The 22,073-nt window shown below is 42.7% G+C and overlaps 1 long non-coding RNA gene across 1 annotated transcript in view; it reads left to right on the top strand.

Annotated features, from left to right (window-relative positions):
* Positions 1–285: 285 nt before the first annotated feature.
* The window catches only part of LOC119518701, a 40,680-nt gene continuing 18,892 nt past the window's right edge, over positions 286–22,073 (top strand). Inside the window, exons 1-2 of the long non-coding RNA XR_005213819.1 lie at positions 286–587; positions 1,744–1,911. This is a non-coding gene — a long non-coding RNA (uncharacterized LOC119518701). The remainder of the gene's footprint in view (positions 588–1,743; positions 1,912–22,073) is intronic.

Here is a 22,073-nt window from a genome sequence, read left to right as displayed (position 1 = left end):
CAGGGGCAGGGACCCCCAGCCGGGGAGAGGAGGCGGGCGCAGCCCCTGCCCTGCAGCCTGCAGGGCTGACCTCGGGGCTCTGGGCACCCCATCCGCCAGGGGAGTAGCGGACCCCTACTCAAGGATCTGAAACCGGATCCAGCCTCCCTCGCGCAGCCCGTGATTGCTGACGCCACCAACAGTTGCTAAGAAATGAAGCCGGCATTGCCGGCGCGGGCAGGGAAGCGCCCCCGTGCGCTGCGCTGAGCCGGGCCCCCGCGGCCGCCGGCCCGCAGCCTAGACCCCGGCGGCTTCGCGGGGATCACCCGCCGGCAGCGGGCTGGCGGCGCCCGGACGGACGCGCGGGTCGGGGGAGCGGCGAGAACGCGCGGTTCAGGCTTCCAGCTGGGTGCGATCTCGGCCGTCTGCGAGCTGGGCAAGTCGGTCACCTCTCTGAACTTGAGTTCCCTCCTCTGTAAAATGCGGATAATTAGATAACATCGACCTCCCGGAGTGGTTGTAAGGAACTGGGCTCCCGGCTCCGGGACAGGAAAAGACACGGCCACCCTCCACTTGGGGAAAACCAGGTTTACTCAGCAGCATCTAAAGTAGGTTCTTGTCCCATTGCGTTATGAATATATAAATGTATATATTAAGAAAGATGCTACTGAAATTTAAAAGAATATTTTAAGATGTTCTGCATTTTATAGGACATGCTCTCTGTAAATATATAAAAAAAATTTAAATTTATTGTCCCTTATACGGTCTGGAAGGTTATTTACAATCTGTTAATAATTATCTCTGGATGGTGGGATTATGGGTGGTTTTAATTCTTTTTTGCTGATCTGAATTTTTTATCTTTTGTGCGCTGAGTGGACTGCTTGAGTGATTTTCATAAACAAACAGTGGATTCCGGCCTGGGGCTCTACAGAGGGGCCTGCTTCAACGAGGGGGGGGGGGGGGCTTACCTGGGGGCAGGAAGATCCATCTAGTCCAAACTTCCCCAACCCAGTGGCTCCAGGCCTTGCCTAGGTGGCCTCCCCGGGCTGCTGTTTTACAGCAGAACACTTTTTTTCTAGAAATCTCACAGGGAAGCAGGGGACCTGGAGGCAGCCTAGCGCAGTAGAAAAACTCAAAAGGCCTGGGGCCGTGCCGCCTTAGAGAACACCTTAGACTCGGTGAAGCGGGGCTCAAGATACTTGTCCCATAGCGCTGTTGTGAGAATTCAGTGTGATCCCTCTATAAACAGCGCCTTGGTACACAGCAAATGTCCCCAAACTGTTAGCAATATTAAATTTTTTAAACAAAACCAAAGCAAAGCTGCTCTGGTTAAAAGATCATGGAGCTTCCCTGACCCTCTGCACTAGCCCTGAAGGGGTGTCCAGGGAGCCTGGAGCTGCAAAGAGCAGAGTCTGAAAGCCTCTGGTAGAGGTGGGAGCTTGGATTTAGGAGGAAGTGTATGGGGTCAGTCTGGGCGGCTGACAGGCTGTGTGGCCTTGGTGGTGGGGTGGGGGGAGAGGGGATGTCAATCTGCCTCTGTTCCCCGGCTTCATCTGCAGACCATAGATGATTGTTCTCCATGGGAGGTTGGGAAAACTTTTGCTGGGGGGAGGCAGATTTTGATTTCTCACAATGATTGTTGAATGGTCCCTCCTCTGGCCATACTTTCAACTGTGCCTCCAAGCATCCTTGTGGATGAAACAGCTGTTAATAATTCTCTGCATAATGATCCATTTTGCACATAAATACCAAATGCTTTTGCAGTTTTAATAGATGCTGTATTTTCGAGGAACGCGACTTCTATGTAAACCAAGGAAAGATGCATTGTTTTGTTCAGTACTTTCCAGAGATTTCAGAAAATCAAACAACAGGCAGGTGACACAGCTCCAGGCATTTGAGTCACCAAAGCATCACATCCATCAGCCTGCACTGGTAAGCTGTTATATTTATAATGATTGCAAACCTAAATTCAAGCATCTATTTAATTAATGCTACTAGGGTAGATGGGCCAGGGCATATACATGTTTTTAACATGTATTATTTTATTTTAAATTACATTATTATAAATTACATTTATATATAATGGATGAAGGTCAGTTATGTTATCTATACCTTTTATTTCAGAACAGTAAAGAAAGGTTTTACAAAATATTTGTTGTAAAAAGAGATGTTGACAGTTAACATCAAATTGTAGGGGCTAAAAAAGGAGGGTGCTTTGAGACTTTGACTTGAGAACCTCAGAAAATAGCAACCTAACAGAACTCAGACAATAATTCCTGCCCCGTCTGCCAGCCCTGGATGTTGAGCAGAGTTCAAGAGACCTCCTGCAAGACAGAGCTTGTGTTGGGGCTGAAGAAGAAGACTTAGATCCAGCAGGCTCTGCCCTGGAGCCACTCATGGTCTGAGTCTCCAAATCCAAATGGGATTTACCAGTTATGAAAATTCCTTGTTAAACTTAAGTCAACACACCAGGCTGGGAGTCTTATGATGATACTATCAGCATCGATGGCTTCTGGTCTACCTCATCAACTCACACTGAAGCAAGAAGGGAAGGGGCTTCAGGCAGCATCTGAAGTGCATCCTTGGGGTTCTGGTTGCCATGGAAACTGCAGCAGCTGGGCTGTGAGCTCACAGGCTGCCAGGCATCCCCACTAGAGCGCAAGTTCTGGTAAAAAAGGTCTCAAAATTGGCCCCCATCCAGTGGCCTAAGGACAAATGAGAACCAGAAAGCCAACACATGTGTTTATAAATGTAGACGTTGCCAAGACTCCTTTCCATGAAGGACCATCCTTAATTCAGAGGTCATGACTTTATTATTATTATTATTTTTTGTACTAACATGTCCTTGCTTTTATGAAATAATGGAGATGGTAGAAGAGCTGGGGTTTGATTCATTTTTTTTTTTTTCATAAATACCCTTTCACATGGCAAAATAGTAAAGGTCTTTGATGACCTCTCCTCCATTTCTCCCCCTACCCCCCTCTCTTAGCCTTAACCAATCCTGAAACCCAAAAGTCTTGGAATGGAAAGAAAAAGACAAGAAAGCTGATGTGTTCACTGAAGGGTACAGGAGTCATGGTAGCCATCAGTGCCTGGTCCGGTGAAGTCACAGAGGGGGTGTGATTAGCTTTCCCTGGGAAAGCTTCACAAAGAGGTGACTGATGTTTGAGCAAGTCTTGACCTAGCAGGTGCTGCTTGCCATGTGGATAGATGGATGGTGGAGGATGGAGAGCTGAGGGGTGGAGCTAGAGATGGGAGGGGAGAACATGCCAGCAAGTCATTTGGGATATTGTCATCAGAGAGTCTCCTCTGAGAGGCGCCAGGTCAGATGATGAAGATGGAGCTGTCGCAGAGACCAAGTCACGGGGGATCTCAGGTGGCCAGCTAAGACGTGAGGACCCCAATGGATAAACAATTGTCCTCAGCGTTGAATGTTTAAATTTAGGATTTGACATTCCAGATAGAACAGAGGGAGGAGGATGGGTCTGGGGATAACTTGCCCATTGGGCAGATACCTCTCTTGGGTGGCTCATTTGTGATGGATGTGGGAGGCCTTCTCCAGACTACAGGGGAATTCTGAGTCACTCGGTTTCCCCAAAGAGAGGAGAGGCTTGTTGTGTACAATGCTCCCCACAGACCTTCATGAAGATACAAAGCCAGAAAGTTTTGCTGAGAATGATGGTGTCTGCACCCTGTAGGAACAAAATGCAGTCTATGCATATTGCAGCAGACATGCTCTCAGTCTGCAAACTTGGTGCCAGAAAAGGGGATGACTTTGATTTTTTTAAAACCCAATTTCATTTTATTCTAAGCCCCTGTTTTGCTAGGTGGCAGAAATGTGTCTCAGGTAATTTGGAAAGCTTGCCCTTCTCCCTGGTCCACCTCTAATTTCTGGGGGACTTATGGGGACCTTGTACCACAGTCCCCTCTGTCCCCAGACTCACTGCAGAAACCCCACTGTCCTCAGTGATGGGGTGCCGAGCATCATTTTGCTGCTCCCCCTTGCAGGGGCACAGGAAACTCTTAGAAGCTGCCTGTGGCTCCTGCAGAGACATACCAGACAGCCCTTTCTTTTCTGTCTTGCTGCCCCCCAAGAGCCCTTCCCAGGAAACAGCACAGGGCACCTGATCCTTGGATCCACAATCTGGCTGGGAGCTTTGCCTCCAACCTGAAGCTTGGACAGGACTCAAGGTCCAAGACCCTTTTAATGGGGCCCATTGATGTTCTGCCTGGCTTCCGCTGACTCCCTCCCCTTCCCCCAACCCATAGAGTCCTACTGGGAGGGAGGGGTGAGAAGGGGAGTTGGTCTTACTCATTATGTCCATCACCTCCATCTTTATGTGATCAGTCCTTTCTACCCTTCACGATAGGCTTTTGAAACTCAAAACATCAGGACGAGAATATTTCCCCCTCCACTTTCATCACATCCTTTCCCTGAGGAATTCAACATTTCCATCCAAGTTCTGGCAACAGGAGCTGCCAAGAGTTTATAAGAGATTAGCTTCTGGTTTTGCCACTTAGGACCTGATAACTTTGGAGAGGTTATTTACGTGTGCTGTGCCTGGTTTTCTCATCTGTAAAGTGTGGGTAACATCAACAGCATTAGAGATATGCAAACCAAAACCACAATGACATCACTTCACTGCACTGAGTGGCTAGTATTTTTAAAAAATGAAAAATAACAAATGTCAGCAAGGATGCAGAGAAATAGGAACCCTCATATATTATTGGTGGGAATGTAAATTGGTAAAGCCACTGTGGCAAACAGATGGGTGGTTCTTCAGAAAGTCAAGTATAAAGTTACTATATGACCTGGAAATCCCACTTCTAGGTATACATCCAAAATAATTGACAGCAAGGACTTGAACAGATCTTTGCACACTGATGTTCATGGTGTCATTATTCACCATTGCCAAAAGGTAGAAGCAACACAAGTGTCCATCAATGAATGGGTAAACAAAATGTGGTCTATAGTATTATTCAGCCATAAAAAGGAATGAGGTTCTGATCTACACTACATCAGTGAACCTTGAAGACATCATGATGAACAAAATAAGCCAGACATGAAAGGACAGATATCGTACGATTCCACTTATATGAAATACCTAGAATATGCAAATTCAGAGAAACAAAATTATATTACAGGTTACCAGGAATGGGGCAGGTGCAGAATGGTGAGTTATCGGGCACAGAGTTTTTGTTTAGGTTGATGGAAAAGTTTTGGTAATGGATGGTGGTGATGGTAACATGACATTGGGAATGCAGTTAAACCCACTGAACTGTAAACTTGGAAGTGATTAAAGAGGGAAATTTTGTGTTATGTATGTTACCACAATAAAAAAATTTTTTAAGAAATGAAATAAAGTGAGGATAACAATTCCTACCTCAAACGGTTATTGTAAAGATTAGATGAGTTAATACATGTAAAGTGCTTAGATTTGTGACTATCACATAGTCAGCCCTCAATAAAGCTGGTTTGATCATGTGGCTGAATTGTTACTTCCCTATGGCCCTTGGGAATTTATGAGGAAACTATGGCATCAAGAAAGTCAAGATTTTGAACCAAAGGAAGACTACCCACAGGGAAGGGGTGGTAAAGGGAAATACTATAGATTTCAGGCCATGAGAATCAGGCAAAATGATAACATTTCAACTATAAATAGCAGCAGAGCTGGAGATTCCTCCATCATCCTGCAAAACTATGAGCGTCTTTCTTTATGTCACTTGAAAGATAGAGTTCCCATCCCCTTCTCCAACACACACGTAGAGCCACGTCCATCAACAGAGAGAGCTAGGAGGCCCCAGGGGTGGCTCTGGTCCAGCTGGAGTTGCTTTGCCTGCACAGTATAACCCAGAGACTGGCGGTTCCCCACAGCAAGTGCCAGGATGATCTCCAGTGGATAGACTTCCAGGCTGGGGCTCCCACCAGCTGTTGGGTCCCCTGCATTGCTCTGACAAGGAAGAAGTATAGAAATTCCTTCATCCACAGTTTTCAGAAGCACCCCTTAGGATTTCAGAGCTGGAAACATCTTCTGGAGCTCATTGGCTCCAGTGTCTGCCTTCAGGCTGCCAAGTTCCTTAGTCACTCATGTCTAATCTCCATCATCATCATCATCATCATCATCATCATCATCATCATCATCATCATCATCACAAATGTTTCTTTTGAGCATTTATTACACACCTGGCATTCTTCTGCACGCTAGTGCTTCCTCAAGCCAGTGCACTAAGGCCCTTTAGTCTTCCCTATCACTCTGCCTCAAAGTTCCCTCCTTCAGGAAACCTTCATTGCTCTGTGGAGAAGCTGGCAGAGGAAACCCAACACCAGTCACAGATATTTATTGGGCATCTACTATGCGCCTGCCCCTGTTCTAGACCTAGGGAAACAACAGTGAGCAAAACACACTGTGGCTAACATTGAACAACTGATTGCAAGTGTGGTGAGGGTGAGCAAAGGAGAAATACAGTGTGCCCTGTGGTGTGGGCAGCAAGTAGACTCAGCCTCCCCAGATGTCCCAAGAGCCAGAGCCAGGCTGTCGTGGAGCACCTTGCTGGTTGTCTGCCCCCTTTGCTTTCCCAGCCCTTCTTTTATGTTGATGTGTGTGCCTCTCAACCTCTCTGGCAGATGGATGGACGAGTGAATTCATGGTGACAGTGTTGGGAAGGGATTCTGGGTGTGTTCTACCTCCCATCTGCATCCTTAGTGGCCAATCCCAGACATTCAGAAATTAATGTGGAGTGAATTAATGCAGGAAGGGACAATTGAATAAATAAAGCCTTCATTGCCTCCTATAAGGCAAAATTATAGGGGACTGTGCCAGTTTGAATGTATTGTGTCCCCCAAACGCCATTATCTTTGATGTAGTCTTGTGGGGCAGACATTTTGGTGCTGATTAGATTTGCTTGGAATGTGCCCCACCCAGATGTGGGTGATGACTCTGATGAGATATTCCCATGGAGGCATGGCCCCACCCATTCAGGGTGGGCCTTGATCAGTGGAGCCATGTAAATGAGCTGGCTCAAAGAGAAGGAACTCAGTGCAGCTGTGAGTGATGTTTTGAAGAGGAGCAAGTTTGCTAGAGAGGAAGGTCCTGGGAGAAAGTCATTTTGAAACCAGAACTTTGGAGCAGATGCCAGCCACATGCCTTCCCAGCTAACAGAGGTTTTCCGGATGCCATTGGCCATCCTCCAGTGAAGGTACTTGATTACTGATGTGTTACCTTGGACACTTTATGGCCTTAAGACTGTAACTGTGTAGCCAAATAAACCCCTTTTTATAAAAGCCAGTCCATCTCTGGTGTTTTGCATTCTGCAACATTAGCAAACTAGAAAAGGGACCTTTAACTATTTCTCATTATTCCCTGTCCAGTGCCTCATTTAGTGCTTGGCTCAAAGTAGGAGTACGATAATATTCAACTAATATTATTCAACAAATACAGGTGAATAAGTATAACCCTGGTACCTATGATAGTACAGGCAGTGTAGTCCATTGTAGGTGCTCTGTAAATGTTTGATGAATTAATTAATGCAATTATTAAATGCATTCCTCTTAGAAAATGACCAAGATTTAAAAACTAAATTTTCCCAGTGCTCTACATTAATATTTACTTGCAGCAGATTTCTACAACTACATCATTTGTTTACTCCCTCTTCCTGAATTTCTTAGTTAGCAAATTAAAACACCAAAAACCCAAGAGGGGGAAAGAAAAACCAAGGGGTGGGGGAAGTAATTTGAGTCTAAATCTAAAAACAAACTATACCTGTGAGCATTCAAGTAGACCACTAGGCCACGAGGAATCTGGGGGTTGGCTCCTGCCAAAGCTGGGGCTGCTGCAGAGAGAGAGGCCAGCAGGGCTGCTCTGGGAGAATACAGCTATCTCAGCCATACTCTCTGGGGATTCACTCATTTTCCATTTTCAACATCGTTATCCAACTTCCATATACTTTTACAAGATGCAAAATAAATATTAGTACAGGTACTTCTTTGAGAAAAGAAGCCCATTTAATCTGATGAAATATGGCCCCTGATGATGGATGATGTTTGGACAAGCCAGCTTAATACAAAGTCAACATTTCACAAGACTCTCAGAGCAGGCTGCTTCATGAGCTTTATGTTGGCATCTTAGCCCCGGCTCAGCTTGATCTCCATCAAAGAGAGTCAAAGACTGTCATACATTGCCAGGGCTGCTATGACAGAATACCACACACTGTTTACTTAGGCAATGGGCATTTATTGACTCAGTTTTGCAGGCTAGAAGTCCAAAATCAAGGTGTTGGCAAAGCCATGCTTTCTGCAAAGTCTGTAGCATTCTGGTACTGGCTTTCTGGCAATCCCCTGTCACATGGTGAGCTGTCTCCTCCTCTGGTTTCTACTTCTGTGTCCAATTTCCTTTGCTTATACTAACTTCAGATATATTGGAGTAAGGCCTGCCCTAGTTCAGTTTGACCTCACCTTAGCTAATAACATTTTAAAGTGTTCTATTTACAAATGAGCTCACACTCACAGGACTGGATGTTAGGACTTGAGCATGTCTTCTATTGGGGACATAATTCAGTCCCCAACAAAGACATTGACAGGGGAGACAAAGAAAGACCCATCTTTAAAAACTTGGAGGCGGCAGTAAGAAGGAACGATCTGGTGAAACATATGACAACATGGATGAACCTTGAAGACATAATGCTGAGCGAAATAAGCCAGGCACAAAAAGAGAAATATTATATGCTACCACTAATGTGAACTTTGAAAAATGTAAAACAAATGGTTTATAATGTAGAATGTAGGGGAACTAGCAGTAGAGAGCAATTAAGGAAGGGGGAACAATAATCCAAGAAGAACAGATAAGCTATTTAACGTTCTGGGGATGCCCAGAAATGACTATGGTCTGTTAATTTCTGATGGATGTAGTAGGAACAAGTTCACTGAAATGTTGCTATATTATGTAACTTTCTTGGGGTAAAGTAGGAACATGTTGGAAGTTAAGCAGTTATCTTAGGTTAGTTGTCTTTTTCTTACTCCCTTGCTATGGTCTCTTTGAAATGTTCTTTTATTGTATGTTTGTTTTCTTTTTAACTTTTTTTTTCATACAGTTGATTTGAAAAAAGAAGGGAAAGTTAAAAAAAAAAAAGAAAAGAAAAAAGACAAACAAGGAAAAAAAAAAAAAAAAAAGATGTAGTGCCCCCTTGAGGAGCCTGTGGAGAATGCAGGGGTATTCGCCTACCCCACCTCCATGGTTGCTAACATGACCACAGACATAGGGGACTGGTGGTTTGATGGGTTGAGCCCTCTACCATAAGTTTTACCCTTGGGAAGACGGTTGCTGCAAAGGAGAGGCTAGGCCTCCCTGTATTTGTGCCTAAGAGTCTCCTCCTGAATGCCTCTTTGTTGCTCAGATGTGGCCCTCTCTCTCTGGCTAAGCCAACTTGAAAGGTGAAATCACTGCCCTCCCCCCTACGTGGGATCAGACACCCAGGGAAGTGAATCTCCCTGGCAACGTGGAATATGACTCCCGGGGAGGAATGTAGACCCGGCATCGTGGGATGGAGAACATCTTCTTGACCAAAAGGGGGATGTGAAAGGAAATGAAATAAGCTTCAGTGGCAGAGAGATTCCAAAACGAGCCGAGAGATCACTCTGGTGGGCACTCTTACGCACACTTTAGACAACCTTTTTTAGGTTCTAAAGAATTGGGGTAGCTGGTGGTGGATACCTGAAACTATTAAACTACAACCCAGAACCCATGAATCTCGAAGACAGTTGTATAAAAATGTAGCTTATGAGGGGTGACAGTGGGATTGGGAATGCCATAAGGACCAAACTCCACTTTGTCTAGTTTATGGATGGATGTGTAGAAAAGTAGGGGAAGCAAACAAACAGACAAAGGTACCTAGTGTTCTTTTTTACTTCAATTGCTCTTTTTCACTCTAATTATTATTCTTGTTATTTTTGTGTGTGTGCTAATGAAGGTGTCAGGGATTGATTTAGGTGATGAATGTACAACTATGTAATGGTACTGTAAACAATCGAAAGTACAATTTGTTTTGTATGACTACGTAGTATGTGAATATATCTCAATAAAATGATGATTAAAAAAAAAAAAAAAAAAACTTGGAGGTTGGAGAACCAAGACTGAGAGAAGGAAGAGCCTCCCAGCTGAGTAACCCTTGAGGACTGTTCTGGTTTGATAATGCTGCCATTTTGCAAAACACCAGAAATGGATTGGCTTTTATGAAGGGGGTTTATTTGGTTACAAAGTTACAGTCTGAAGGCCATAAAGAGTCCTAGGTAAGGCATCAACAATATGGTACCTTCATTGAAGGAAGGCCATTGGCATCCAGAAAACCTCTGTTAGCTGGGAAGGCATGTGGCTGGCATCCACTTGCTCCCAGGTTGTGTTTCAAAATGGCTTTCTCCAAAATGTTACTCTTGGGGTGTTTTGTCCTCTCTTAGCTGCAGCTGTCTCCAGAATGTCACTGTTAGCTGCTCTGAGCTCCTTCTGTTTGTCATTTCATTTATATGTAATTTAATTCAGACCCACCCTGAATGGGTGGGTTAACACCTCCATGGAAATTATCCAATCAAAGTTCTTGCCAACAGTTGATTGAGTAACATCTCCATGGAAACACTCAAATAATAGGTTCCAACCTGATCAACACTGATACATTTGCTCCCACAAGACTGCATCAAAGAACATGGTGTTTTGGGGGCATACATACATCCAAACCAGCACAAGGACTTTCTCATCTGATTCTCTGCGGTGGCCACTCAGAGTTCATGTTGTTCATCAAGCACTAATCCCTGCTCTTGCTCTCCAGTTCACCTCAAGGTGTGAATGGAGAAAGAACTTTCTTTGTCCGCCCCTCCTCAATAACCCCTTCCTTCCTCCTACTTTCTCTCTTGCCTGGGATACTTGCTTTTAAGAAAGCTCTCAAAGGTCAGGGAAAGTTGATACGCAGAAGCAGAGCATCCTTGCCTTCAGTTCCATCTGTTCACAGAGCAATAAGGGTGAGGGGTCCAATGCTTCAGCCCATCACTCTCCCCCAGCCATTTGCATCCATCACAGGCATCAAGCCTGAGGGTTTGTTTCATGGAGACTTGTGCTAGTTTGGATGTATTATGTCCCCCAAAATGCCATGTTCTTTGATGCAATCTTGTGGGGGCAGACGTATTAGTGTTGATTAGGTTGGAATCCTTTGGGTGTTTCCATGGAGACATGATTCAATCAACTGTGGGTGAGACCTCTGATTCGATAATTTCCATGAAGGTGTTACACCACCCATTCAGGGTGGGTCTTAATTGAATCACAGGAGTCCTATGAAAATGTCCACAGAGAGAAGGAGGTATGCGGCTAAGAGAGACACTTTGAAGAACACACAGGAGCTGAGCATGGAGCTGGAACACAACCTGGGATCAGCAGATGCCAGCTAATAGAGGTTTTCCGGATGCCATTGACCTTCCATCAGTGAAGGTATACTTGTGTTGGTGCCTTCATTTGGACATTTTCATGGCCTTCAGACTGTAACTTTGTAACCAAATAACCCCCTTTTATAAAAGCCAATCCATTACTGGCATTTTGCAATTCGGCAGCATTAGCAAACTGGAACAAGCCTCCTTCTGCTCCTTGTGGAGCAGCAACCTCTGTGTGACTCCTGCCCACCAAGCCTGTACAATTACTAGGGAGTGACTCAGTGAAGACTTTGAAAACTCCCTTTGAAATACTGCCAGCCCTCAGCAATACACTTCAGCCCTTCTCCTTCCATCATCACAATATCTTGTATACCCACATGAAACCTGTACTATTTTTAAAATTAGTTTATTAAGCTATAATTTACTTACATTAAAATTCACCCACTTTAAGGTACAGTTTGATGAGCTTGGATAAATGAAAACAGAATGTAACCCCACCATAACCATGATATAGAACATTTCTATCACTCTAAAAAGTTCCCTTGTGCTCCTTTGCAGTCACTCCCTGGCCCCCACTGCTGACCCCTGACAACCACTGCTCTTCTTTCTGTCCCTATGGATTTGCCTTTTCAATGTTTCATATAAGTGGAATCACATAGTAAACAGTTTTAAAATGATAGCTTCTTAGTATAATGCTTTTGAGATTTATACAAGTTGTTGCCTATATCAGTATGTAGAAGGGGCACTTTCCAAATCTGGGTTTGTCACTCAGCACGGCCAATAGAAGTCACACCAAACCAGGCTGAGAAGGAAAAAGGTTTATTTACACGCGTGGGAGACAGGAGAAGCTTTCCCAAATCTGCCTCCCTGAAGTGCTTCTTCCATTGGTTTTTATGCAGGTTCAGAGACAGAGACAAAACCACTTAATTAACATGCAGCAAGAGTGATAGACAAAAGGCTTATCTATATCTAGGAGGTTTGGGGCAATTTCTTTAATTGACTAAACCCATTAGAGCTGGACAAAGAGTTAATCATTTTAGTTAACATGTAACAAAGGTTTGGAGAATATTAGTAATTTAGTTATTTCCTACTTCCTTTAGGAACTATGGTGACACCCGAAAGGTGCAAACTTTACATTTACATATTGTTGCAGACTTCACATCTTGCTCTTTTGTGAGACCAAAGGTTTTCACCCCCTGCCTACTTCCCATTTTAAGATTACATTTAAAAGCTGCTTTAGGCTACATTTTAAGGTTAATTTACAATTTCCTGCTTGCTTACAATTTTAAGATTATATTTAAAAAGTCACTGTTACATATAGTTCATTCCTTTTTATTGCTGAGAATGAATTTACCTTTTTTGGATATGTGGTTTCCAAATTTTAAAAAGAAGCAAACAAACAAAAAACAAAAAAAACTCCATGGTAGCTTTCCAGGACCCATCTGTGCACTGAATCTGCCTGGTTTGCCCATTTGTTATTGGCTCCAAGAAAAAGCATTTTAACGAAATCCCACAAGAGCTTCAATCCATTTCAATTTAGATTTAAAACAGCCATCAGTTTGGTTAGGGGAATAGAATTCTAAATGATCCCTTTCTCTTCTCCATTTTTCAAATTTTATATAGAGTCGTGATGTTTATTTAGTACAATTTAATTCATAAGCTTTCATTAAAAAATGAAAACAAGCTGATGTAAGCCTTGCAGTGGTTTGGAGGAGGAACAACTGCTGCTCACGTTCCAGGTCTTTGCTTCCCCAGGAAGCCTTTCCTGACCCCAGATCAGATGGGCTATTCTCCTCTAGGCCTCCTCTGGGGAGTTTGCTTTTATGTCTCCATGTCGTCCACGAGACTATTTGAAGGCAGGATGGGCTCTGTGTTGGTCAAGCCAGGCTGGGAGAGAGAGGACATTGGTGGGGCCAGGACCTCCTAGCTAGGGTGGGAGTGGGGCACTGACTGTGGCAGGGGTCCCCCTACCTGCAATTCCTGAAGAGCAGTGCATGAAGAGCACTCAGTGAGTGAGGTGACTCTGCCTCGCCCCACCCTCCCTTTTGTTTTTGCCTTTATAAATTTATTTATATTTACATTTTATATAATCATATAATATGTAGTACTTACATATTGTGTCTGGTTTATTTCACTCAACATAATGTCCTCAAGGTTTATCCATGTTGTCACATACATCAGGACTTCATTCGTTCTTATAGCTGAATAATATTCCATCATATGTATATACCACATTTTGTTTATCCATTTATTGGATGATGGACAGTTGGGTTGCTTCCATGTTTTGGCAATTGTGAATAACGCCACTAGGAACATCAGTGTGCAAATGTCTGTTTTAGTCCCTCCTTTCAGTTCTTCTGAGTATATACCTAGTAGCAGGATTTCAGGATCATTTGGTAATTCTAACTCAACTTTCTGAAAAAGCACCAAACTGTCTTAACAAAATGGCTTTATCATTTTACATTTGCCATGAGCAATGAATAAGTGTTCCTATTTCTTCACATCATCTCCAACACTTGAAGTTTTCTGTTTTTTTGTTAATGGCCATCCTAGGGGGTGTGAAATGATAACTCATTGTGGTTTGGATTTGCATTTCCCTGATAGCTACTGATGTTGAGCATCTTTTCACATGCTTTTCAGCCCTTCGTATTTTGCAATTGGAAAAATGTCTATTCAAGTCTTTTGCCCATTTTTTAATTGGTTATTCATCTTTTTATTGTTGACTTGTAGGATTTCTTTGTATATTCTGGATATTAACCCCTTTTTGGATATGTGGTTTTCCAAATATTTTTTTTTCCACTGAGCAGGTTGCCTTTTCACTTTCTTGACAAAGTCCTTTGAAGCACAAAAGTTTTTCATTTTGCAGAGGTCCCATTTATCTATTTCTTCTTTCATTGCTTATACTTTAGATATAAAGTCTAAAATACCATTGCCTACCACAAGATCTTGAAGATACTTTCCTACATCTTCTTCTGGGAGTTCAATAGTCCTGGTTCTTATATTTAGGTCTTTGATCCATTTTGAGTTAATTTTTATATAAAGTGTGAGATAGGATGCTCTTTCATTCTTTGGCATATGGATATCCAGTTCTTCCAGCACTGTTTGTTGAAAAGACTATTCTGTTCCAGTTGAGTGGACTTAGTAGCCTTATCAGTTATCAATTGGCCATAGGAGTGAGGGTCTATTTCTGATCTCTCAATTGGATTTCATTGGCCAATATATCTATCTTGATGCCAGTACCACGCTGTTTTGACCACTGTAGCTTTCTAATATTCTTTTTTTATTGTATTTTTTAAATTTGATTTTGAAATAAATTTAAAGTTACAGGAACAGTTGCAAAAACAATACAAACCCCATACACAGCATACCCTGACCCCCCTCCTCTGATACCCAGATCCACCAACTTTAACATCCTGTCACACTGCCATTTCTTTCTTTCCCTCCCTCCCTCCCTATCATCCATCATCTATTGCTCTGTCTTCTGAACATATGAGAGCAGGCTGCACACATCCCTGAACAAACACTATAATTCACATATGCAATTCCCATGAACAAGAACATTCTTTTATGCAATCCCATTAACTGCAGCTAAGAAGTTCAAGAAATTCAACATTGATACAAAGCTTACATTCTATATTTCCTTTTTTTTTTTTTCTCCTTATGTGCCATCTGTGTCCCTTTGAGCCTCCTCTCCTCCATCCTCAGATCCCATCCAGGATCATCCTTGGCATTCAATTGTCATTATCTATTTAGACTGTTTTTTTTTTTTTTCAATTGTGGAAACATATATACAGCCTAAATCTTCCCATTCCACCCCCTCCCTAGCATTCCATTATTGGGATTAATCACATTTAGAATGTTGTAATACCAACACCTTCCCACCATCCATTACTAGAAATTTCCCTTCACCTCAAACAGCAACCCTACACTCATTTGTTAACTCCCCATTACCCCTTCCCCCACTTCTTGTAACCCATACTCTACTTTTCATCTTTATGGTCATATTCTCTGATAATTTCTTTGTGTTTACTGTGGGGCTTAAATTTAACCTCTTAAATCCAAACCAATCTTGGTTTTCTTTGATACCAACTTAACTTCAATAGGACACATAAACTATGTTCCTATACTCCTCCATTCCCCCACCTTTATGTAGTTCTTGTCAAAAATTACATACTTTACATTGAGTCCAAAACCACTGATTTGTCATTAGAGTTTATGTATTTTATATCCTGTAGGAAGTAAATAGTGGAGTTACAAATCAAAAATTATTGACTTCTATTTGTATTCCATTGTGGTCAGAGAATGTGCTTTGAATATATTCAATTGTTTTTTTAAAAAAAAATTTGTTGAGGCTTGTTTTATGTCCCAGCATGTGGTCTATTCTGGAGAAAGATCTGTGATCACTAGAGAAAAATGTGTGTCCTGGTGATTTGGGATGTCAGGTTCTGTACATGTCTGTTAAAATTCTCTATATCTCTCTCTCCTTCGTTTTTCTGTAGGTAGAGCTCCCTTTAGTATCTGAAGTAGGGCAGGTCTTTTATTGGCAGACTCTCTCAGCATTTGTCTGTGAAAAATTTAAGCTCTCCCTCAAATCTGAAGGAGAGTTTTGCTGGATAAAGTATTCTTGGTTGGAAATTGTTCTCTCTCAGAATTTTAAATATGTCATGCCACTGCCTTCTCGCCTCCATGGTGGCCGCTGAGTAGTCACTACTTAGTCTTATGTTGTTTCCTTTGTATGTGGTGAATTGCTTTTCCCTTGTTGCTTTCAGGACTTGCTCCTTCTCTTCAGTATTTGACAGTCTAATTAGAATTTGTCTTGGAGTGGGTTTATTTGGATTTATTCTATTTGGAGTTCACTGGGCATTTATGCTTTGTGTATTTATATCGTGTAGAAGGTTTGGGAAGTTTTCCCCAACAATTTCTTTGAATACTCTTTCTAGACCTTTACCCTTCTCTTCCCCTTCTGGGACACCAATGAGTCTTAAATTTGGACATTTTATTTTATCTATCATATCCCTGAGGTCCATTTTGATTTTTTTTATTTTTTTTCCCATTCTTTCTTTTGTTCTTTCATTTTCTGTTCTGTGGTCCTCTAGGACACTCAGTCGTTGTTCAACTTCCTCTAATCTTGTATTATAAGTATCCAGAGTCTTTTTAATTTGGCCAACAATTTCTTTTATTTCCACAAGATCTTCTATTTTTTTTATGTACTCTTGCAATTTCTTCTTTATGCCCTTCTAGGGTCTTCCTTATGTCCTTTATATCCTGTGCCATGCTCTCATTGTTTGTCTGTAGTTCTTTGATTAATTGTGCCAAGTACTGTGTCTCTTCTGATATTTTGATTTGGGAGTTTGGAATTGGGTTCTCCATAGCACCTGGTTTTATCATATGCTTTAAGATTTTCTGTTGTTTTTGGCCTCTTGGCATTTGCTTTGCTTGATAGGGTTATTTCAAGTTATAAAAAATAACAGTCTAATTTTTCAGATCTACAACTTGGTTGTGTTCACTTTCTCTAACTAACCAGCAGATGGCATCTGCGAGTCACCTATTCCCCTCAAGTCAGTTCTCCTCAACTTTGTCTTTGTGGTTTGTGGGGAAATGATTCTTGTGGGGTTTAATTTGTGCACTCAGTTTGGGTGTGTTGTTGGTGCTGTCCTCCCTGAATGTGCAGCGTGTGTCTGGGTGGTTAGGGAGGCAGGGCACCTTTAATATTCAAACCTCCCAGGTGTTCCTGGAGATTCAAGGCAAGAGTCTAAGCCTTCATTTCAGTCTTGCCACAGATATTCTCTGCCGCTGACCCACAAGTCCCCAGCATTGATGTAGGGTCCCTGGGTTTTCCGAGTGGGACCCCTTTCTCAGCTGTGATCTTCCAGACCTCTGCTGAGGGAAGGCTGTGCTATGTCGCAAGTGTGCACCGTCGCTCAAGGGAAGCCCCGGGCTGTCGGGCCATGCAGGGGTGCTCCCAGCCTGATGCAAAAATGGCTGAATGGGGCGTCTCAAACCTCCCCCCCCGCTTTTTGCACAGCTCCGCCTTCCCAGCTCTGGGACAACTAGCTGTGAATGCACCCAAGGCCACTGTCCACAGTCGATATTGTGGTGTGTGCATGATGCCATGGGATACATTCCTCGTCACACTGGGTTTCCTGGCATGGCTCTGGGCTGTGGATATGGCCCCAGGCAGGAGTTTCGCCAGCACGCCAGGGAGCCAGCTGCAAGCGACGCATTTCTTTCTCCTTTTGGCTCTCCACTCTGCCCCCCTGGCCCTGAGGCAATCAGCAGCGGGCTATTCTCCATGCCAGACACTGAGAGGTTGGCACAGCCCGCTCCTGCTGTGCTTCACTGTGAGGTTCTCACCATCATAACTGCAGTCGCTCCTGAGTTTTTTTGGTTTTGTTTTGTTCTTAAAGAACTAGTCCATCTCCAAACACCAACCCCTGGTTTCCCCACACTGCAGCGTGGCCGCGGGACTTTCAGCTGGCTTACTCACTCATTTCAGAATGCAGACTCCTGGTTTCAACAAGTGTATGGTCCCTGTGGTTTTAGCAGACCTTGTCCAGCTGGTGCATTGCTGGAAGTGGTATTCTGGGTCACTTTCTGGTTTTTATCTAGTATTTTTCACAGAGGTGTTTTTTTTGCCCTGTCTCACCTAGCCACCATCTTAGGTTCTCCTTTCTAATATTCTTTAAAGTCAGGAAGTGAGAGTCCTCCAACTTTGTTTTTCTTTTTCAAGATTTTTTTCACTATGCAGGGCCCCTTACCTTTCTAAATAAATTTAATAATTGGCTTTTCCTTTTCTGCAAAGTGGGTTGTTGGAATTTTGATTGGGAATGCATTGAATCTATAAATCAATTTGAGTAGAATTGACATCTTAATGATATTCAGTCTTCCAATCCATGAACATGGATTGTTCTGCCATTTATTTAGTTCTTCTTTGATTTCTTTTAGCAATGTTTTGTAGTTTTCTGTGTATATGTCCTTTACATCCTTGGTTGAAATTATTCTCGGATATTCGATTCTTTTAGTTACTATTAGAATTTTTTTCCTGATTTCTTCCTCAGATTGCTCAGTTTCTAGTGTGTAGAAACAATAACAGTTTTTGCATGTTGATCTTGTATCCCACTACTTTGCTAAACTCATTTATTAACCATTGTTGTAGATTTTTGGGGAATTTCTATATATATAGAATAATGTCATCTGCAAGTAGTGAGAGTTTTATTTCTTCCTTTCTAATTTGGATGCCTTTTCTTTTTCTTGCCTAATTGCTCTAGCTAGAACTTCTAATACAATGTTGAATAACAGTGGTTACAGTGGGCATTCTTGTCTTGTTCCAGTACTTAGAGGGAAAGGTTTCAGTCTGTACCATTGAGTAAGATGTTAGCTGTGCCCTTTGTCATGTTGAGGAAGTTTCTCTATTCCTATCTTTCGAAATGTTTTTATCAAGAAAGCATGCTGGATTTTGTCAAATGACATTTCTGCATCTATCAAGATGGTTTATCCCCTTAGATTTGTTAATATGGTGTATTATATTAATTGATTTTCTTGTGTTGAACCACTCTTGCATACCTGAGATAAAATCTGGTTTATATAACAATTTAAATGAATTTAATAATTGAATGTTTTCTCACTACCATAAATGGAAAGTCTTTATAGCTTACTGTAGTCAACCAGGTAAAAATATAAAGAGGGTTAAAAAAATGTTACAAAATTCTAGCTAGATCCTGTTGCCTGATACCTTAGTTTCCTTAGAAGAAAAATCAGGAATGGGGATTTTTGTGCAAGTGATTTAGTGAGGGAGGACTCTTAGGTGAAGGGAGGAAGGGACATAGAAAGAAGCTCAGCAAAGGCATGGGTTCAGCTGCAATCCAGCCTCAGCCTGCTCCCATGGGGAGCTGTGGAACATAACTTGAGCCCCTTTGAGACAAGCAGGCTGAGCTTTTGTAACCCTGTATCAGTCAGTCAGTGCCTTTAGGGTGAAGGTTTAATCTCCTAGGTATTTGCAGGTGAGGCAAGACCTAAGCAAGGGTACAGGTGTGAGCTGTCAACAGTCAATACTCACAGCAGCTGAGAGCTGAGTGTATCCACTGGGTAAAGGGGATGTGGGCAGGGCCAACAGCATCTACTACACCTACCAAAGGCTTTGAACCCGAGGCCTGCTGTCTCTGGAAGCTGGAAAGAGAGACTAGCTGTTAGAGAGATGTTAAAGATCAAATGGAGATGTTCTCCTTAATGCTATCAGATGATTGGGAAGAGAATTGAAAAGGGACTAGCTTTCTCATTCACTAATAAACTGTTTATTGCCCTGCCTGTTCTGTTTGCCACCTTACTCAGCTCAGGTATCTCAGTCCTGTGTCCCACCCTTAGGGGAAATGCTGCTGTGAGGATTTACAAAGGGTCCAGCCACCACTCTGTCTGCTCAGCCCCTGCAGTAGATTGAATCATATAGCCCAATAAAAGACATGGTCTTAAACTTTATCTGCATTTCTGTGGGTGTGAACCCATTTGTAAAAAGGACCACTTGAAGATGTATTATCAGTTAAGGTGTGGCTGAACTGAATCAGGGTAGCCCTTCATCCACAAGATTGGAGGCCTTATGAAGAGGAGAAATTTGGATGCAGTCAGTCAGAGGAAGCCAGCAAATTAATAGAAGCCAGAAGTAAGAGCGTGAACCAAGAGGGAGAGGTTGCCATGTGATAGACAATGGCTCGAAAGCCATCACCGGAACATGAGAGACTTTGGAGAAAGTATGTCCCTGCCGACACCCTGGTTTAGGACTTCCAGCCTCCAAACTGTGAGCCTATAAATTCCAGTTGTTCAAACCAGCCAGTGTGTGGTATTTGTCAAAGTAGCTCTTGTAAACTAATCCCTTAGTTTTTTGTGCAGTGCTTTCTTATTTCTTAGCCATTGCATTGCTAGCAACCTGGGTCTATTAAAGACTCTGCCTGTTGTTTTGCTCTCATATCCATTCCTTGCCTTTCCATTGTGCTGCTTTACACTGGAAGAAGCTACATGTCCCAGGATCTCTTGCCAAGTGGCTGCCAAGTAGCTTTGTGCAAATGGGAGGAACTTGTGGAAGACTAGAGTGCAGGAGGAGGGGAGAATCAGGGATATTTCTTTGGTGGCACCTTCAGCAGTGACTGTCTGCTCTGTGGCTCCAACTCCTATAGGGCAGCCCTTATCTCCATGGGGCCAGCTCCCTCAAGCAGCCCCTGACATGGTTCTAGCTTCGGCCCACTAGCGTTGGCTCCTTGGACCTAACTCCTCAGCCCTGGGATAAGAGACCTCCTGCTGTTGCTAAGCTCTCTTCCCTCACGATCCCCTTGTTAGCTTTTCAACTCCTCCATAATTTGTGTAACCAGTTTCTTACATTAGATCCCCTCTGTAGTTTCTAGACACTGACTGATGCAGAGAAGATGCAAGATTGCAATGAGCTAACCAAGTACTAACAGGTCCTGTGGCAGTCACCAATGAGATGTTCTGCATCAATCAATCAGTTGTTAAGGTCCTTTGGCTGTGAAAGTCATTCAAGGTCAAGGCCTCAGCTTTACCTGTTTGAAAACCCAGATAGAAAACAGAAGGAGGAAGAGTAATCAACTATATGCATGCCTCCAGAAATCCAAATATGTGTCTCAAAAGTGCCCACGTTACCCCACTTCTTCCCCTTTCTGAGAACTGTGCAGTCAGGGGTTTCTCAGTCCCAGGGTTGACTTTCTAAAGGTCTGGCTTGATTCTTGACCAAAAGGGGGATGTGAAAGGAAATGAAATAAGCTTCAGTGTTAGAGAGATTCCAAAAGGAGCCGAGAGGTCACTCTGGTGGGCACTCTTACGCACAATATAGGCAACCCATTTTAGGTTCTAATGAATTGGAATAGCTAGCAGTAAATACCTGAAACCATCAAACTACAACCCAGAACCCATGAATCTTGAAGACAATTGTATAAAAATGTAGCTCATGAGAGGTGACAATGTGATTGGGAAAGCCATAAGGACCACACTCCCCTTTGTCTAGTTTACGGATAGATGAGTAGAAAAATGGGGGAAGGAAACAAACAATCAAACAAACAAACAAAGGCACCCAGTGTTCTTTTTTATTTTAACTGCTCTTTTTCACTTTAGTTATTATTCTTGTTATTTTTGTGTGTGTGGTAATGAAGGTGTCAGGGATTGATTTTGGTGATGAATGCACAACTATGTAATGGTACTGTGAACAATCGAATGTACACTTTGTTTTGTACTGCATGGTATGTGAATATATCTCAATAAAATGAATTTCAAAAAAAAGTAGATTAAAGAATGAAGACTAGTCTTTTCACAAAAACATTTATGATTGTTGAAAATTTGAGAAACATACATAAGCAAAATGTAGGGTGAGAAAATGTAACAGCACACCAGAAAAAAATAAATAAATAAAAAATAAACTCTGGCTTGATTAGTCAGTCAGATAAGTGCTTTCTGCTGACTCATCAAAGAAAATCTTTGTTTCCCATGGATCCATCGGGACCAGGATGTTAAGAATCAGGAGGGGGCAGGGGGAGGGAGAGAGAGGGAGAGAGAGAGAGAGAGATTACACAGTAACAGTGGGACTCAATTTACAGTCAAATAGATGCTTTTATGAGACCTAATTCCCTCTGTTATTTCTGAGAATTGCCACTGAGAATTTGAAAGCTTCCACCCCAGTTGTACTTTCAACTGC

The sequence above is a fragment of the Choloepus didactylus genome, chromosome 22 (genome assembly GCF_015220235.1).
Source record: "Choloepus didactylus isolate mChoDid1 chromosome 22, mChoDid1.pri, whole genome shotgun sequence".
NCBI lineage: Eukaryota > Metazoa > Chordata > Mammalia > Pilosa > Megalonychidae > Choloepus > Choloepus didactylus.
This window is presented reverse-complemented; position numbering and strand designations above follow the sequence as displayed.